The sequence below is a fragment of the Sinohyriopsis cumingii genome, chromosome 14 (assembly GCF_028554795.1).
Source record: "Sinohyriopsis cumingii isolate HCF-2022 chromosome 14, ASM2855479v2, whole genome shotgun sequence".
Classification (NCBI taxonomy): Eukaryota; Metazoa; Mollusca; class Bivalvia; order Unionida; family Unionidae; genus Sinohyriopsis; species Sinohyriopsis cumingii.
Genome location: NC_142974.1, coordinates 53,707,309 through 53,724,521, shown reverse-complemented (window position 1 = coordinate 53,724,521; position 17,213 = coordinate 53,707,309). Strand labels below are relative to the sequence as shown.

General features: G+C 33.0%; 1 long non-coding RNA gene across 1 annotated transcript in view; it reads left to right on the top strand.

Annotated features, from left to right (window-relative positions):
* Positions 1–17,213, top strand: part of LOC149783819 (uncharacterized) — a 233,072-nt gene that overhangs the window by 87,740 nt on the left and 128,119 nt on the right. The window lies entirely within an intron of this gene.

Here is a 17,213-nt window from a genome sequence, read left to right as displayed (position 1 = left end):
CCCACGTACCCACGCTAGCCGAGCCTTGGACTCGAACCCACGCAGACGGAGGTGAGATGGCAGTGATCCGGAACGGTGAGCGCTTTATACTACTCGGCCACTCGGGGCCCCTTTTTATTTTCTTATCATTAGGTAATTTATAAATATTAAGCCTCATTTGACCATTTGGTAAAATCTACAGACATTGAGTATGATAATGACAATATGGCTTCATACATGTATGCTGTGAATCTCTGTTAGATGATATATTGATATGCATGGCAGTAGCTATTTGAACCCACAACGATTCCGTACATATTAGCCCTATTCTCACCTTTATATCTCTTCTTTACCCACTCTGATCTTTTAAAATGGACACACAGAAAACAATTTATAGATAATTATGGATGTAATCACCATTTGTTTATTTGTGTGTATTTTTCTGGAATATAAGGGAATCTAAAGTTTTAACAGTTGTTCCCCAACCTCCGCCCTTGCCCAATGGTTAACACGTGTCCATTGATTGATAATTACAATAATTAGAGGGATATTACAGTTTCTTAGTTAATTTAGAAAGATATTGCAGTGTCTACGTTTAACTTAATTTGGACTGAGTGTCTGTAAAGATTTGTTTCTTACCCTCATGCAGGTCTTGATCTCGATTCAGGTTTGATCATCTATGGAATCTAGATTTATATCATTGATATCTCAGACGAGCATGAACATGGGTTGATTATTAATGAAGTTTTGTTCAGTCTGATTAGTTGGACTTCTTACCATTAGTGGAGTTTGTTCCTGGTTTCATGGCACCTACATATTAGGTCTGTCTAATTAATATCATTAAATATTTTGTATATATGTGATATCCAAATACTGCGATGATCTTAAGCAGAAATGACCAAACTTTTTACCATTTGGTAGTCTGTATTTCTTAACAATTTTGATAGATTCGCACGTATTAGATTTACAACTTTTATAAACTTTTTTGAGCTTACCTCACATAGCAAATCCCAACACGAGTACAACGATAACAAAAATATGGTATATGTAAAAGAAAACGCATAATATTTATTGAATCTGTTGTATCCTTTTATTCGTTGTTATGCCTATAGTTAATATTATCAAACCATATATGTTTGTAAATAATACACTTAGATATGCAGAATAGAAATGGTTTAAACGCAGGTGGAAACACTAAGCCAGACCTTTAAATGTATATAGTCAGATAAAGGAATATATTGGAAATAGTTTGGATATGTACTAATACCCATTGAATAACATCAACAGGAACCTGGATGCAGACATATATTAGAATTTATAGCGGTAATACAGAGTCCATGATAATTCTGTATGTACATACTAGGTTTTACGACACCTCAACACAATCCTGGTTATGTATATATTTACATAATTCTTGATATGTACGTATACAGAGGATTCGCAATGCTGTAACACAGTTGTAATTATGTATGCAAGTACAAGCTTTAACAGCTTTACAACAAAACAGTCTTGGTTATGCATATATGTTGAAGGCTTAGAATCACTTCAAAACGAAACTGCATATGTATGTATGCACATAGTTTACCAGCTCGTCAATATAATCATGGATATTCATTTATATCGAAGGTTTATCAGCACTTAAGCACAATTATGGTTATGTATGTACATACTTTAACAAGACTTTAGCACAATCACGGTTATGTGTGTATACAATTTAACAACACTTTAACACAATAATAGCTATGCATGTGTAAACTTTACACAATGCTGGCTACAGAGTACTGTTTTAACACAAAATGTTATAAACGTCTAAACTTTAGGAATAAAAAGCAATCAGGAATAAATGTTAGTCAAACAAGATGCATAATTTATGGACAGATTGCAGCCTAATTAGAGATAATGGATAGAGAATACAGTTCATATGTATATCTGGTTTCAAGGAAAGATATATAAATATTTGCATTTCATCCGTTAGTCTTCATTAGGTTTTGTCCTCGCGTATATAAACTAATAGGACTTTGTCCTCATATGTGTTAATCTTTTCACCCAAGCGTTTGAGTTTTTATTTCTCCATAGCCCTTGTCCTCACATGTATAAACTTTTAACCAAACATTTGAATTTAGATCAATATTTACACTATGTGTTTAGAACCTTGCAATGGGTAAGATTGGATGGCTGCTTCCTTAAAGTTTCCATGTTACTATTATATTAATACAGTGCTGCATTGTAAGTTTTCCACGCACATAACTTTATCTTCAGTTTCTTCAAACGACAAAATATACTTTCATCGCTTATACCATATCTATGTTGCATAGTGGGGATAGTGGGGGCTTAGGGAGAAAGCAGCATTTCAAAGGCGGCAAAATACTTCGTGTTAATGGAAGATAACAATAATTTCGTTAAAATTGAATAATCTTATTTACTTAACGACTATCCTTCTTCAACCTCACAATGTGTCGTCAAGAACTAAAATTAACTCAAATTTATTGATATGTAGCATTCGTTTGCATGGTTATATTATTTGGATATTATTCGTCCTTATTTTCTTTCTTTTGGTACCATCGCCGATGTGTGTCTCTTTCTTGCATTATCTCTTGCACATTAGCGTATGCATTGCATTCGTTTTCAAATATATCAGTATTCTCTGTTTGTACCGTCCTTGAATTTCATTCATGTAACTTTGTAAAATATATTTTCATAGCCTTTGTAGATCTTTGGGGTAGTATTTGAAACTGAGTTGATAACGTTTAAAGAACAAACAAGATCAAACCATCAATTCAGTTACATTAGTTATGGCTGATCCAACTGAATATTAATATCATAAAACAGTGTAATGAGTTTGAAATTCATATTATTGTTGATAAAGATAGTCGTAGATTTAGTTTTATAAACTAGTCTTTGTTTCTTTTCGTTGTAAACTTCCTTATTATTTTATGTATGATGCAATCTGACCAAATTAATACAAAATATTCTTGATTTCTACATTTCACTGCTCATTTAAGATTAACTGTACTTTTATTTTGTCATTTTCACTTTGGTGTCATCTTACAACGATTTAGCTTTCGATTTGCTCTTGTCGTTTACGTGATGGTGTTCAATACTGGAACTATTTTTGCCTCTATACAATATCATGTTTACGCCTTATTATTTATCGTAGAATAATCTTCTTATATCATGAAATGTTTGAACATATTTACGTCGGAACTCATAATACATTTCTTTTATATTTGCATTGGGGCGCATTTTCTGTTAACCTAGTTATTATTTGACTGTTTGAGGAAATGTTTAAGAAATTAATTCATACTGAGGTTACTGTTTTCCTTCCTGTTTTTTATTATTATGTTGTTTTTTTTTCTTTCCATTTAATAAACCTTTACCGTCTCTTTCACATCGACACTGAGTAATGCGTTATTACTTTGGCATTCGAACTTTCCATTGAGTTCAGTCTTTGTTTTTTTTGCAACTGTTTACATCTCATTCATCAATTATCTTTTTACAAATTTACATCGAAATTTTCTACAATGATAGTTTCAACATTTGATTTTGATAATTTGTTACAAACGTTGTTCACTAAAGTCTCTACTCTTGTGCGTTGTCTATTTCACCTCTACCACTTAGATTGATAAATGTATATTGATAGAAATTATTAAATTATTTGTTCAAGTCAATTTTGGAACATTTTAGTTAGTGACATTGGGTTCAATTTGTTGATATTATTTCTTTTGCAGACACCATTAGTAACCCACTTCTCATTGTGTCGATTAGTTTGTACTATTACCGTCGTTTGGTGCCTTTCATTTACTATACAGCTAGGTAGCATATCTAAATAATACGATTATAGTCCTCACTCGACCAAGGACATGTGCAATCTTTCACAACATTACTTAAATCAAATTATAACGAAATAAATTAAATAGCGTGCACATAAAGCCAATTAATTATCATTAAGTTCTTCGTCAAGCTAGAGAAAGGACTTTGGAACAGTTTAATTATGTTGAAATTGATCGAGAATAAAGAGATAATTTATCAGCTTTCATCAATCTTCCATTCCGCCTGTGATGACTTTAAACATTAAATGAACGGTCGTAAGGACGAGATGACACCCAACAAATGGAGGATGATGAATAATATGTGTGTGTTTTAATATTCTTTCTTTTCTAGTAAAAGATTTTAATCAACTTTAACATAATGCATGCACTGATCGATTGCTTCTCATTTATTTCCAACATAATACATGGTAGTTTGAGGCCAACTAGACCAAAAATAATAAACAAGTCCTTTTGCATAATAAAAACATATAGCATAGCAATGGAACGACCGGATGCCGAGTCACAGTGTAGCTATAGAAGCGACGGCAGAGAAGACTAAGTTATATAATATGTAATAGTTATGTAGAGGTTCAGAAATCACGAATGCTGCACTACTTTCTGCATAAAAATGTGTTTCAATTGAACTGCGTTAACATAGCTTAACTAACCAGATTTGACAATGTAGAAGCACGATAATCAATAAACAGATAAATAAATAAATATTTGTATCATTAATATACACCTGGGATCGGTGTTATTGGCTTGCATAGCTTCAGACAAACAGGCCAACGGTTTGATCAATAAATGCCGATTACATATCTGAAGTTTTCTTGATCTTCCATATCACTATAATCCGCCCTACTGGCCTAGTTTGAATCAAAATACTGTATGAGTCAGAAACATCCAATGAATACCCGCTTGGTTGAACTTAACACATTATAGCTTACTTTAAATACAGTGCATGTTGCCCACCTGTATAAGTGATAATTTTATGTATATGAACAGCTCTAAACCTATTGTTATGAAAAGAAATGCAGGCCTATGAGGTGATTCCCCTTTGTATGACAGTTAAAGCTTGTAAATGCGTCTGTCGACCCTCGCTGCATGCATTCAGAGTATTTGTCTAATCATAAAGAAAGACTCTTAAAGAAGTTTGAGAATTTAGTTTTAATTGAGTTATTCTTGTTTTAGGTAACGATGTACCTGGTTAGATTCCCTTTCCATCAATTTTATTCCAAGGATCAATGTGTTTGTCTATTTTGGATTTGCATGCTTGGTCTTTCGTTTGCCGTACAAATGTAATTGTCCCACGAGTTGTGTAGATGTTAGCACTGTTTTAAGACAATATTAAACAAGCTTATCAAATGTAGTAGATATTTAGATTTAGATTTGTACAATAAGTTTTTTCTTCACATGCTAGTTGCAATGGAAACCGCGTGATAAAGCAAGATAATACATAATTTGCAAATTCATCTTCCCCATGCATTTCTTATTTACACTGTCTCTCAATAAACCCTTCACTAAATATTTATTATTTTCTGCTAAGGTTACACAACATGAAGTTTAAATTTCTTAAAACAAATAAACCCTTCTAATCAATGTTGAATAAATCTAACTTAAAAGTCATCATGAATTTGTTGTAAAAATCGAAAGGTGTGTGAGCATTTGAAGGATTATTTAATATTAGTGGTTGACATGATTTGTTATGACGCCATTTTGCAGACCTCAGAATTCTCTTATTCACCGGAATAGTTGGTGTTTGTCCCCTTGTCCCTGCAAATGAAATATGCTCTTCTCACAATATTTGTCTTTATTTGTAGCAAGACACGCGCGCGCACACACATACAAACACACACACACACACACACACAAACACCTGAGCGCTGTCTAACATAAAACCTAAGGATTTGAAAGATTTATAACTGGGTTGCATAATGTGGACTTATTTCGTCTTCTTTGTCCAAAATGTTACTGTACCTGCCGAGATTTTAAAATGTGTATCTTGAGGGTATATATTTATTGATTTCATAAACTGCGTATCTGAGTTCAGGAAGCAATGTCATGTCGCACCGCAGATCGTTTCTGCCCTAATAAAGGTGCTCGTATAGAAAGTTAAGGAAGAAACAAAACTCTGGTTTTGAAGACAGTAATATTTGTATATTTAATTTTGAATGCTTGGGGTAATATCATAAAAAGTCATATAAATGATATCTCTAGAAGCATTATTTTGTGGAACAGTCAAGCATGTTTTATAAATCAATCTATAAAACTGCAGGAGGAAATAACACACACTTTATGGCTCATAATGGACTAATACAACAGTTTCAGACAGCGATGAAATTAATTGTTTCTATTATTATTTAAAACTACAAACTTGGTGAGTTTCAAGGAACATATCAAACGTAGTTAAAGGATTTTTATCCGAACAATATGGCACAGAAAGCAAGAAAATACTATTCGATATTTGTAGCCATTAGAACTGGAAATATTACAAATTACTCTTGGAAGCGACTTGAATAAAAGATGATTGTAAGGTCCATACTTATATTTCCTCTTGTAAGCAGTACTCAAACCCATGCTCACAAGTGTTAAACGTATAGGTTTTGCATATTTGATTCAAAACTAGATGGTCTTGAGTATTTTTAAGGTCATCTGAACTTCATTTTCTCTGTTAAAATGATACAATTATTCAAACATGTTGATTTCATCCATGTATAATATCTGAGATATTTTGTTGTAAGCTTATTCCTGCGTTTCTTGCTTAATAAGTTTAAAGAAACTAGAGAACACTTATTCTTGGCTGCTTTGAAGTCTAAATCATTAAGGAAAAACGCCATAATGATTTAGATTTAAAGTGCAACACTGCTAGGACTCCAAGTTGGACAAATAAAATCAAACAAAAGAAGTACTAGTGCATCTGTATTCCTTTAATTCTTTCAGCCACATGATGCCAATCTTCTCAGGTGGCATAGTACGACGACAGTTTTCAAAATCTATACATATATCACTACAGAGATAAATACCGTACAATACGTCAATGTCCATCCGGCTTTAATGTTGAACATTCCAAGGACTCTAGGTAGGATCAATGAAAACAAATATAAAATATATCATCTTAACTGAAGTATTGACATACATGCCTTGATACAACCTAATGTTACGGTGCAAAATGTATAAATGCACCACTTGAGAGATAAAGGATCAGCTTGTAATCTTTCACGTGAATTTATTGATCGTTGCAAAAAATCAAGTCCACTTGAAGTTCAATGATCAAACAAATGTTAAAAATCCCGTATTAATGAGCAGCGTACGAAACATTACCGATATCCAGCACCACACCAACTTCAAGTCAACGCTATTAAAAGTATAACCATGTGGATGAAACTTACGAACTTGTTCAGTAAAAATAATCTAGCCAGCATTTATTACACCTCGATAATATAATCCTTGCAGAATGATGTGCTGAATATCATATATCACTTTTGCATTATTCTACTGAGCGAGACAGAGACAGGTAGAGACATAGAGACGCTCATTGGAAATAACGAACTGTGCTTTTTGTATTCACACATGATTATGTAGTGTCTCATATACTGAAGCATAATTCAAGACTGGTGAAAGCTGGTAATTACAATACATTCCTATTTGATTCAGATAAATTTGCATTCATCTTATTTGTACACATATTCATAAATTTTATGACAGATACAACAGGTTCAATTTAGCGTAGGAGAGCAGAAAGACAAAACAACCTACATATTTCTTATAGTATCTAGAATTTGTCAAATTCAATATATATATATATATATATATATATATATATATATATATATATATATATATATATATATATATTAAAATAAATTAATACCCTTCCGAATATCAAACTTAACAAATTCAAAATCCAAAATCTACTCCGTATTTCATATGAAACCTCTTTGGTTCCATCTTTTTGTGCATTAGTTATCGGAATTCTAAATACTGGACCGTGATAATTCCAAAAGAGGGTAGCATTACATTCAGATGTTTCTCCATATTGGGCACGACACAGTATGTAATATGCTGTGTATCTGTCTATGAAAATTTACTGTCAGGATGGGTAATTTAAGGCTCTCTTAAAGTCTCCAAGCTAATGCAAAACTTCTACACTGTTGCATTTGTATGTTTTACACGGGTATGATGCCAACTTCATTTTGTCTTCACATGAAGCCATCTTCATTCTTTCGTCACCCAAATGTTAGAGAGCCCGCACTGTTTAATTAATAAATTATTTTTTCACATACAATATTTGACTTTCTTTCGCAACTTGATATAAATCCAAAATTCTTTTAATATAAACTTAGTGTACCCGTCACGTATGAAGTATATCATCAGTGAATGCAAGAAAAATATATTGCTGGTAATAAATAGATTAGTCCTTCGTCACTCAGATCCGGACTTCAAACAAAGCCGCAACAAAGCCATTTAAACAAATTATACAAAAGCAGCCGTTACACCCGACTGCAAGGCTATGTTATTTAGTTAGTATTCGTCGAATCTAATGGATATATTAATTTTGATCTGTCTTTAGTTTAACATAAGAACTTGTTTTCGTCTACGGCAAAAGACTGAATTTTTAGTGTGATATGAATCATCCAGTTCAGAATTAGCAACCATTCCTATTACATTAAATTTTTGCTGCTATCTATAGTAATCTCGAAATATTCAGGCAGTGTTTAGTCAGATACATGGTAGTAAGAATCTGAAATCGACCAGAGACTTGTGGGACAAAGTCAATTTGATGTTGAAAATGCGTTGCTAGTCTACATCCCACTTCCTCAACCCCTACTTTCCCCCACCACATAACTCCAGCTTGACAACAGGATGCTCCCCGACATACGAAACGCCCGTCCATCTAAAATACTTGCGTGGTTTAGTCGATTTTAACATTTCCAAATATCTTTACAAAATATAAAAAGAGTTTTCCAAAACATTATTAAAATATGCCAAAATCCAGTTTTCAATTATAATAATTGTTTACGTTATGTTTTATTTCAATTTCTGTTCCATAATGTTCATTTTCAATCACAATAAGTCCTAATTTTGGTGTGTGTGTGTGTCTATTTGTTTTCATTTCCTGCAAATCCTCGTTCATTTGTACTGTTATGAGTTCATGCTTTTAAAATAAGCAACAGAAAAAAGTGAAGGCAACAAGCATTGTAAAAGTTAAAACACAATTTACTTTCCTAGAATACCAGGTGACATAAAGAACTTAGGGTTTACTAATTAAATCCTAAACTAATCTAAGAATTAAAAATAGAAGTTCTAGGAATAAAAAGTCCTGAATGTGACTGAGTTCGAGTCCCTATGAAATCCGAAATTAAATTCGATGACATCTCTTGTGGTCAGCGAGGTCATGATGTGTCTACAGGCTCTTGTTGAATCAGAGAAAATATTAATCTGTTTTCGTATAAATTCCAGTGAATGCCGTTGTCAAATAGTTTTACAAGAGCATCTATGTATTTCCAGAGAAAAGAATCATTTGAATTCAGTAACTTGGAGAAAAAGAAAAATCAACCCAAACTGGTCACAACATAATAACAATTTAACGTGTCAATTGTTTGTAGCCCGATTAACAAACTTCTATTAAAAAACAATATTTATACACTAATTTAGACGCAAAATAGTTTCCCGGATGAGGGTCAAAAGTTCATTCGTCTGGAAAATAATTGAAACCTGCAATCATTTTATACATACTATTTGTCGCGTAGTACACGTATGACCTTGACTTAATTTAGTGATTCATACTCTGAGAAAGATAAATAAAACTTATAAAAAAGTTTTTACCAAAACCGTCACTGATTTCGAAACAAGCTCAGGAACCCGACACAATGTTTCTATGATTAGTTGTTTATGTCGGTAAATTGAAAATAAAAATAAATGTCAGTCAGGTAAAAAAAAACTGAACTCAATGTTACATCACAGTAGCATGTAATGGAATAAAAAAATTAAAACAAACAAACAAATAATTAAATTAAATATACATAACATTATTCATATCCTTTTGTTTCTGGTAATAATCATATTCTACTTCTGTCGAGGCATTAAACACTTCCGCAACTTACTCCCACATCGCTAACGCCCCACTTTTTGGCCTAATTATATTGACGTGAAATTAAAACGTGAATTAAGACAACAAAAGAGTTACATACAAATGGGCTAGTAATCACATTGTCTATTAGCCAGCTGTTAGAGTAATAATATGTAATGTTTTCTTTCTTATCCTTGTGGAAGTTGTCAAGTTCAGCAATACGAACCAATATCGGTCATCTATATTAGAAACAGTGTCCATTGTATATAGTAAAATTCCTTGAACAGCTTCATTATAGAACTCTTCTAAATGTATATTTATATTCAAGTTAGAACTAGTCAAACTCTCGCACTTATTATTCTTGAACTGTTTTAGGAAATGTTTCAAACATCGATTTATACCGATTGTTTCATTTATGGTTAAGTCTCGTTGAATAAACATTCACTCTTCTTTCACAAAGACAATAAATGGATGTTTCCTACTTTGGCATCCTATCTTTACCATTGATTTATGTTTTCTTTCTTACGATTATGTGGTCTCAAACTAAATAACAAAAAAAGTGAAAAGCAATATGTTTTTCAAAATTCCAATGGCCTGGAATAGCTTGATGTACTATCAGTGTTGATATCACAAAGATATAATCCAAAATGTCTTTAAATAAAATCACAGTAATTCCAAAATAATTATTCTAATGTGTTTGAGCAGCTTGTAATTACAATGAATAAATGAAATAAATTAATCCTATCAAATAGTTGTTGAAAACAATTTCAGATCTCAAGCTAGGAATAGCTGATTCTCATGCAACCATCCTTTATATAAACAATAATACACAAAATTCAAAACCAGAACGAGGGTTGAGTATTTCAAAATCATTCTAGGTTGTCAAAAAGTTCAGGTCCTTTATCAGCTAAACAATCAGACATTATGTCTCTGGTTTTCATGAGGGAATCCCTTGGCCTAAAGTCAGGTCTCATCAATTTGTTTAAAAGATTACTTCAACACTTTCCAACGTCAAAAGACCCGTATAATGCGTTTTCACAAACGAAATGAACTCATCCGAAAGATACGAACCTACACTAGTCCAAATTAGCTATTTAATATAATATCAACTAAATGATCTTTTCAAAACTCATAAACATTAACTCTCATAAAATAGATAAAAAAGATAAAAATATTGGCACAAATTGTTAACATCGTAGTCATTCATTTTCTTTTTTTGCAAATCCATAGGGAGATTAGTTTACAATTATAATGCCAACTACTCACTTTGATAATTTTCTTTAAACACGTTTTATCGTCATCTTTACAGTTGAGATTTGTCCTTGTATCCTCGATTATTTTGCATCTTAGGTTTATGTCAATATAAATTATTCACTTATTTGTTAGCTGCATTGAGTTGGTAGCTATTATTAACTTTAAGTGACATCTATAACCTATATATGTTTTAGTGATACTGTTTTTATACATATTGGTAACCACCAGATACATGTATTCAAAAAATAGTACTATCTTGCTGACATTCATTTACTTTGTTATGTTTGTCTAAGTAGGATGGATGTTTAAACAGACAAGAACACTTTTATATTTTCAACATCGTGTTATGCATTCTTAATTGAAATTGTTTGTTCAACCTTTGTCTATAATTGTATGTTGTATCCTAGATTATGATAAACATAATATTTACAAGCAATCGAGGTCAAGGTCAATCTTGTTTACAATCAGGCCTGGTCTTTGTGCTGAGGTACCTCATTATATAGGTCAAGTGAAAATAGTTATTTTACAGACAAATAATTCATTTCTGCTTTTGATCCGTCTGATATAAATCACATGTAATTAGAATATACAGGTGTATTTTTGAAATCAGAAATATTTCGAAAGAAATTATTTATAAAAATTATTCAGTGGAATTACGAAAACTCTTAGTGTCTTTTGCTTTAATAAATAATTTTTGGGAACTCATCAAAGATATTCTGGATTACATTTTTCTCGTATATCTGTACATTCAAGACCATTTGAATAAATTCGGAACATACTATTTTTAGACGTGAGATAGGACGTTTAAAATTATTGGGAATTTAATCTAAGTGTCTCGTGAAGTTTCACTTTGCATTATAAGAAGATAACATGCTTGTTGATTTTACTCAAATTCCTGGTTTCGATTTCTTTATGTTACTTATTTCACGTGAAAATCGTACCCCAGTTGTTTTCATGACAATCTAGTTTCAATTCCTATTGTATGTACTTAAATAGGTAGCGTAGGTAGAACTTTTGCTTTCTTCATTTATATTCAATATAGTATATGGAAGTTTGGTGCCGATTTGATAATTGCAAGCCATTTTTACGTAATAATAAGGTATGACATATTAGCTAAGCGACAGTACACCGAGTCGTGGGGTATCCATCGAAGCACTGGTAAAGGATATAAATATAAATATTAAGATATTATGGTGTGGTCCAGAAATATCGAACACCTCACTACTTTCCGTCTAAATGTGTGGTTCAACTGCACTTCGCTAACATATCTTACATACTCAGATATGACAATGTAGAAACCGGGTAAAAATAATTAAACAAACAAACAAACAATAAATAAATAAATAAATAAATAAATAAATAAATAAATAAAAAGTATAAATAAATAAAAAAATAAACGCGAGAGCAAGGCATTGATAGTAGGTTCATGTAAAGTTCCTGCCGCCATAGATTTTTAGCAGGATGGAGTTTTTTCCGTTCCTATCTAGGCACAACTTCGTTGTTACTGTTTAGATCTGGACTTAATTCGGCAGCATTAAATTAAAGTGTTCAATCCGGACTACTAGTAAAGATGGTTCACTGTTTTTATCAAATAACAGAGCCCCTGATATAAAACATGAGAATGTCATCTTATGCCTTAATTTGTAGCATTATAGAAGTAAATTTGATGTGGAAATAAATATCAGAAAAAATCAGAAACAAGTTCAATATCTCTACGCATAAAATGGAAAACCCAGTGCCCTTAACAAAGTCAAACGCAAGTGTAGTCGCATTCGAGATGCAGGGAAAAAGAGTTACCCAGCACTAAGAAAACAAGCACCTTACAAAACCACCCCAACTTAGAAAAAAACAAACAACCATCAGACTTAATACTTTATTGTGTTCCCTAACTAAATTTTCCCAAAAATACTACCACCCATCCTAAGAATTCTTTTAGAATCAAGACCTAACATTTGTGAAAGATAGTAAATTAGCAATGCAAAATGGGAATACATTTACTGACGGTGCCTTTATGCAAATTATCAAAAGGGTAATATAACCATGTAGTGTTTCTCGTATCTGTAATACGCATCAATATACCCACGGACACACAGACACCAATTGGTCTGAGTGGACAAATCCCGATAAAGGTTAGGAAGATTTGTTTAGAATCGATATTTCAATAGGCCGTCAAGGTTGAGATAAATATTGGTTTGATTCAAAAACACATTCAATACCTGGTTTGTTTAGATAAGCCCGCATGATCATGTGTTTGCATACAAGGCATTTTGCAGGACTTTATACCGAGGTATAAGACTTTTTGGGTTAACACCTCCTAACCTGTAGTTATGAAATTAGAAGCAGGCCAATGATGTGACCCCATCCCCCAGATGACAGTTAATGGCTTGTACACGCTTCTGTCTACGCTCCTGTCTGCATTATAGGTATTGCATGTCATTTTAACAATCACAAAGACTTTTGAAAGCTTTCTTTTAACTGGGTTCGTCTTGTTTTTGATAAGGACGTACTTTTTAAATTAAAGTTTTCATTCTTTATGGCCCCAAGTCTATAATATCTTTATAAATATGCTTGTACTCCCTTCACAGGCATTACAGCTTATGGCTGGTTTCTTCCGTTAACGGTATTTATAATGATTAGTAGTGACCCTTGCCACATATTAACGGGTTAGTCCATTTTCTGTTTGCATGTTAGTTGTTTCTTTTGCTCTAAGAAGTGTTTTTTGTTATGATGTTAGTACTGGTGTAGGACTATAGATAACAAAGGCCGTTTCTTGACCCATTTCCTATTTTATTCTTGTGATTTATACAGTACATATAGCAGATGCTTTGATTTAATGTGTGAGACAGGTTTTGTGTTCACATGTTGGTTGCCATGGAAACCGTGTATTAACGTAATATTAAAGAAGATTCGCATGTTTTCCATCTTTCCACTCAATGCGATATTTGAATTTGCATTACTTGTCTCATAACGCTGCATAACATAAAGATTTCATTTGTTAAAAACGACCATACGTTAACCCTTGTAACTCATTATGAATATATCTAACCATTGCAAAAAACAATACATTCACTGAAACAGTTTTGTGTACGTTTGAAAGTTTATTTAATACTACTGGCTGATTGGCTGATTATAATGGTTTTCTTGAGGCTTCTGATTGGGGTCCTTGTGACCAGAATAGTTTTTTTATTTGGCTCCTTGTCTCTGACAATAAAATATGTTTAATATTTTTACTTAATTTGGTGGGAACACACACACACACACACACACACACACACACACACTAACATAAGACCTAAACCTTGAAAGATTTTAAACTGCGATTGATTATGTGCATTTATTTCGTCTTTCATGTCCAAGGCTTTACTATACCTACCTAGTTTTAAGGCGGGTGTCATGAGGATATATATGTATTGGTTTCAGAAGCCGTGTTTCCTTGTTCACGAAGAAATGTCATCTTGCACAGACGATCTTTGAACACCACAAACCCTGTATGTCCTGATAAAGGTGCTCCCATGCGAAGATAAGGAATAGAAAATAAATACTATCTCTACTTAGAAAGTAATTTTTTAATGGATAGGACCACAATCGTTTATAATGTTATAAACTGTGTCTCAAGAAGTTTTATTTTGTAGAACAGTCGAACACGTTTCACATATTAATATATGGAACAAGAAGAAAAATAGCACACACTATATTATTCAAAAAGTTTAATATGAAAGTTTCAGACGTAGCGCTGACATGAATATTTGTGTTTGTACTTTTACTCCAAAACCGCCAAAATGGTGAGATTCGATGAACATTTCAAGCCTAACTGAAGTATGTTTGTTAGGATAATATGGTTACAATAAACAACAAACAAGAGTATTCTCTAATGTTTCCTGTTAAAATGGCTACACAGTTGAATTACAATTTGTAGATCCCACAGCCATTTATCCATTGTTGATCCACTTACTTCAGAGAATTCTGATTACCATGCCACTGTATTGGATTGTGCATTTAGGAATATATAGTGAATAGCATGGTGATTTGTAAATTCCAGTCACATTAGCTCTTTAAAATGAAATTATGAGTTATCAGAATGCACAGATGGTATTTTTTGAATATAAATGGTTTGAAAACTCCATTGCTCTATTGATTGGCCAATGCTCCTAATATCATAAAACAACTCACAACCAGTTACCCCTGACAACATGCACACTCAGTGAAAAGCAATCTTATTTCTTTTGATATTGTCTGAATCATCCCATCTACCACACACCACATGTATTTTACATCTCTGGTATCTGCTAAGCTTACAATGCCTGGTGTTAATGCTAAGCTGATATTTGATGCACTACACATGAGACTCGTAAAGTTTGTACAGTTGCAACACATCCTGAATTTTCTCATGCATTCCTAAAATATGTTTGTCAGGCATTTTTCACCTTATGATTTCATGTTTCCTGACCCTCTGCAGTAACTGTGAATTATTTGCAGTTTGCTTGCAATCGGGTTAACCTCACACCTCTGTAACCACCTGGAGGTGATCTACCTTGCATTCTGTTCATTGTCCTCTGAGCTCTCTCCCAAGCTCTTATTTCTGCTAATTAGATCAGTTGAATTTTTTAAAATAAAAATCTTTGGTTGCATGTATAACAGCCATCCACATAAGGGTATGAGCATTGGGTCATTCCATTTGGATGGGGTGGTGGTGGTATCGAAGGTGAAATATATAAATTCTAGTCCGTGACAATTAAAATCTTTTTCTTTTTCAGACCAAACTTTACTCTTGTATGTAACAGAATTATGCTAATAAGATAGGAGTTTTACTTGTAACTCAATGGCATAGTCTACTAGGGAGTGGGAAGATGCAGGTAGGGTCTGGGGTGGAGGAATATAATTCAAACAGCATGGAGGTTTGCCATTGTGAACCATGACATTATCAGCAGGGTACTGTAACTACAATCAATAATGAGAGCTGATGTGATGAAACCTTGCAATAATCATCATAAATTGAGACATATGCTATCTACAGTGGTATGTATGTTTTTGTCATAATACCCACACTTGTTTATAAAGTATCAGTGATATTGTAATGCCTTCTGTCCACCTGCCTGTCTGTTAAAATACTTAAAATTACATTGTTTTGCATAATTCACTCACTTTTGAAAATAACTGTTTTGGTCAACTTGTATACTGAAAATGAACAACTCTGCTACATTTCTTAGAAAAGTGGCCGTCAAAATTGTATTAGCTTCTGCACCAGCAGTCCCTGGTTGGTGAGGGTTAAAGTTCAAACATAGACAAATTTCTGACCTAGCTCTGTGGTCAATACAACACAACATTGTATGTTACAGAATTTGCATTTTGATATCTATCTAGGAAACTGTCTTGGGGCAGGAGTGAGAGATGCGTTTCGGAATATGAAGGAGGCTTAGGAACTTTCACCTCACCTGGAAAATTTTGCTGTCAAGATCTCTGACATGTTCAGTATTAAGAGTTTCATGTACTCATTTTAATATGTCCATGTCTGATTGGCTAAGCTTTTAACGATTCTGGAAAACATAATGCTTATCCAAATTTAATCCTGTCTGGAATACATGCTTATATCATTAATGTTTCAGATGGGTTCCATAATGAGTGAGGCATATTGATGAGGTGAGTTTGATTACATGGGGCTGCTAATTCACCTGGTCATAACTGAATGTATGGCATATTGCCCTGTCCGTCTTTTGTTGTCCTTCAGTCACCGTTTCATGTTGTCACTATTCTGGCTATATTATTATATGATTTGACAACACTGAAATATAGATCTGTAGTATCAGTATCCCAAAAAACGTATGAACATAATATTCATATTAATGACTTGATCTTGATTCTCATTGGCTAAGTTTGTTGACCCTCTTTATACCATATATCTGATCGAAATACATGCTGACACTATGAAGATCACAAATCACTTTGATAAAGACTAAGTTCCATGAGTGAGATTCATGTGTATGTATTAGGTGATACTGCATCTGATTGGTTCAGCTTCTAGAAACCCTGTATCTGATTCTGTCCAAAGCTGCGTGCGTGATTTGGATCATGACTCAACCAGTCATTATCATGACACCAGGCCA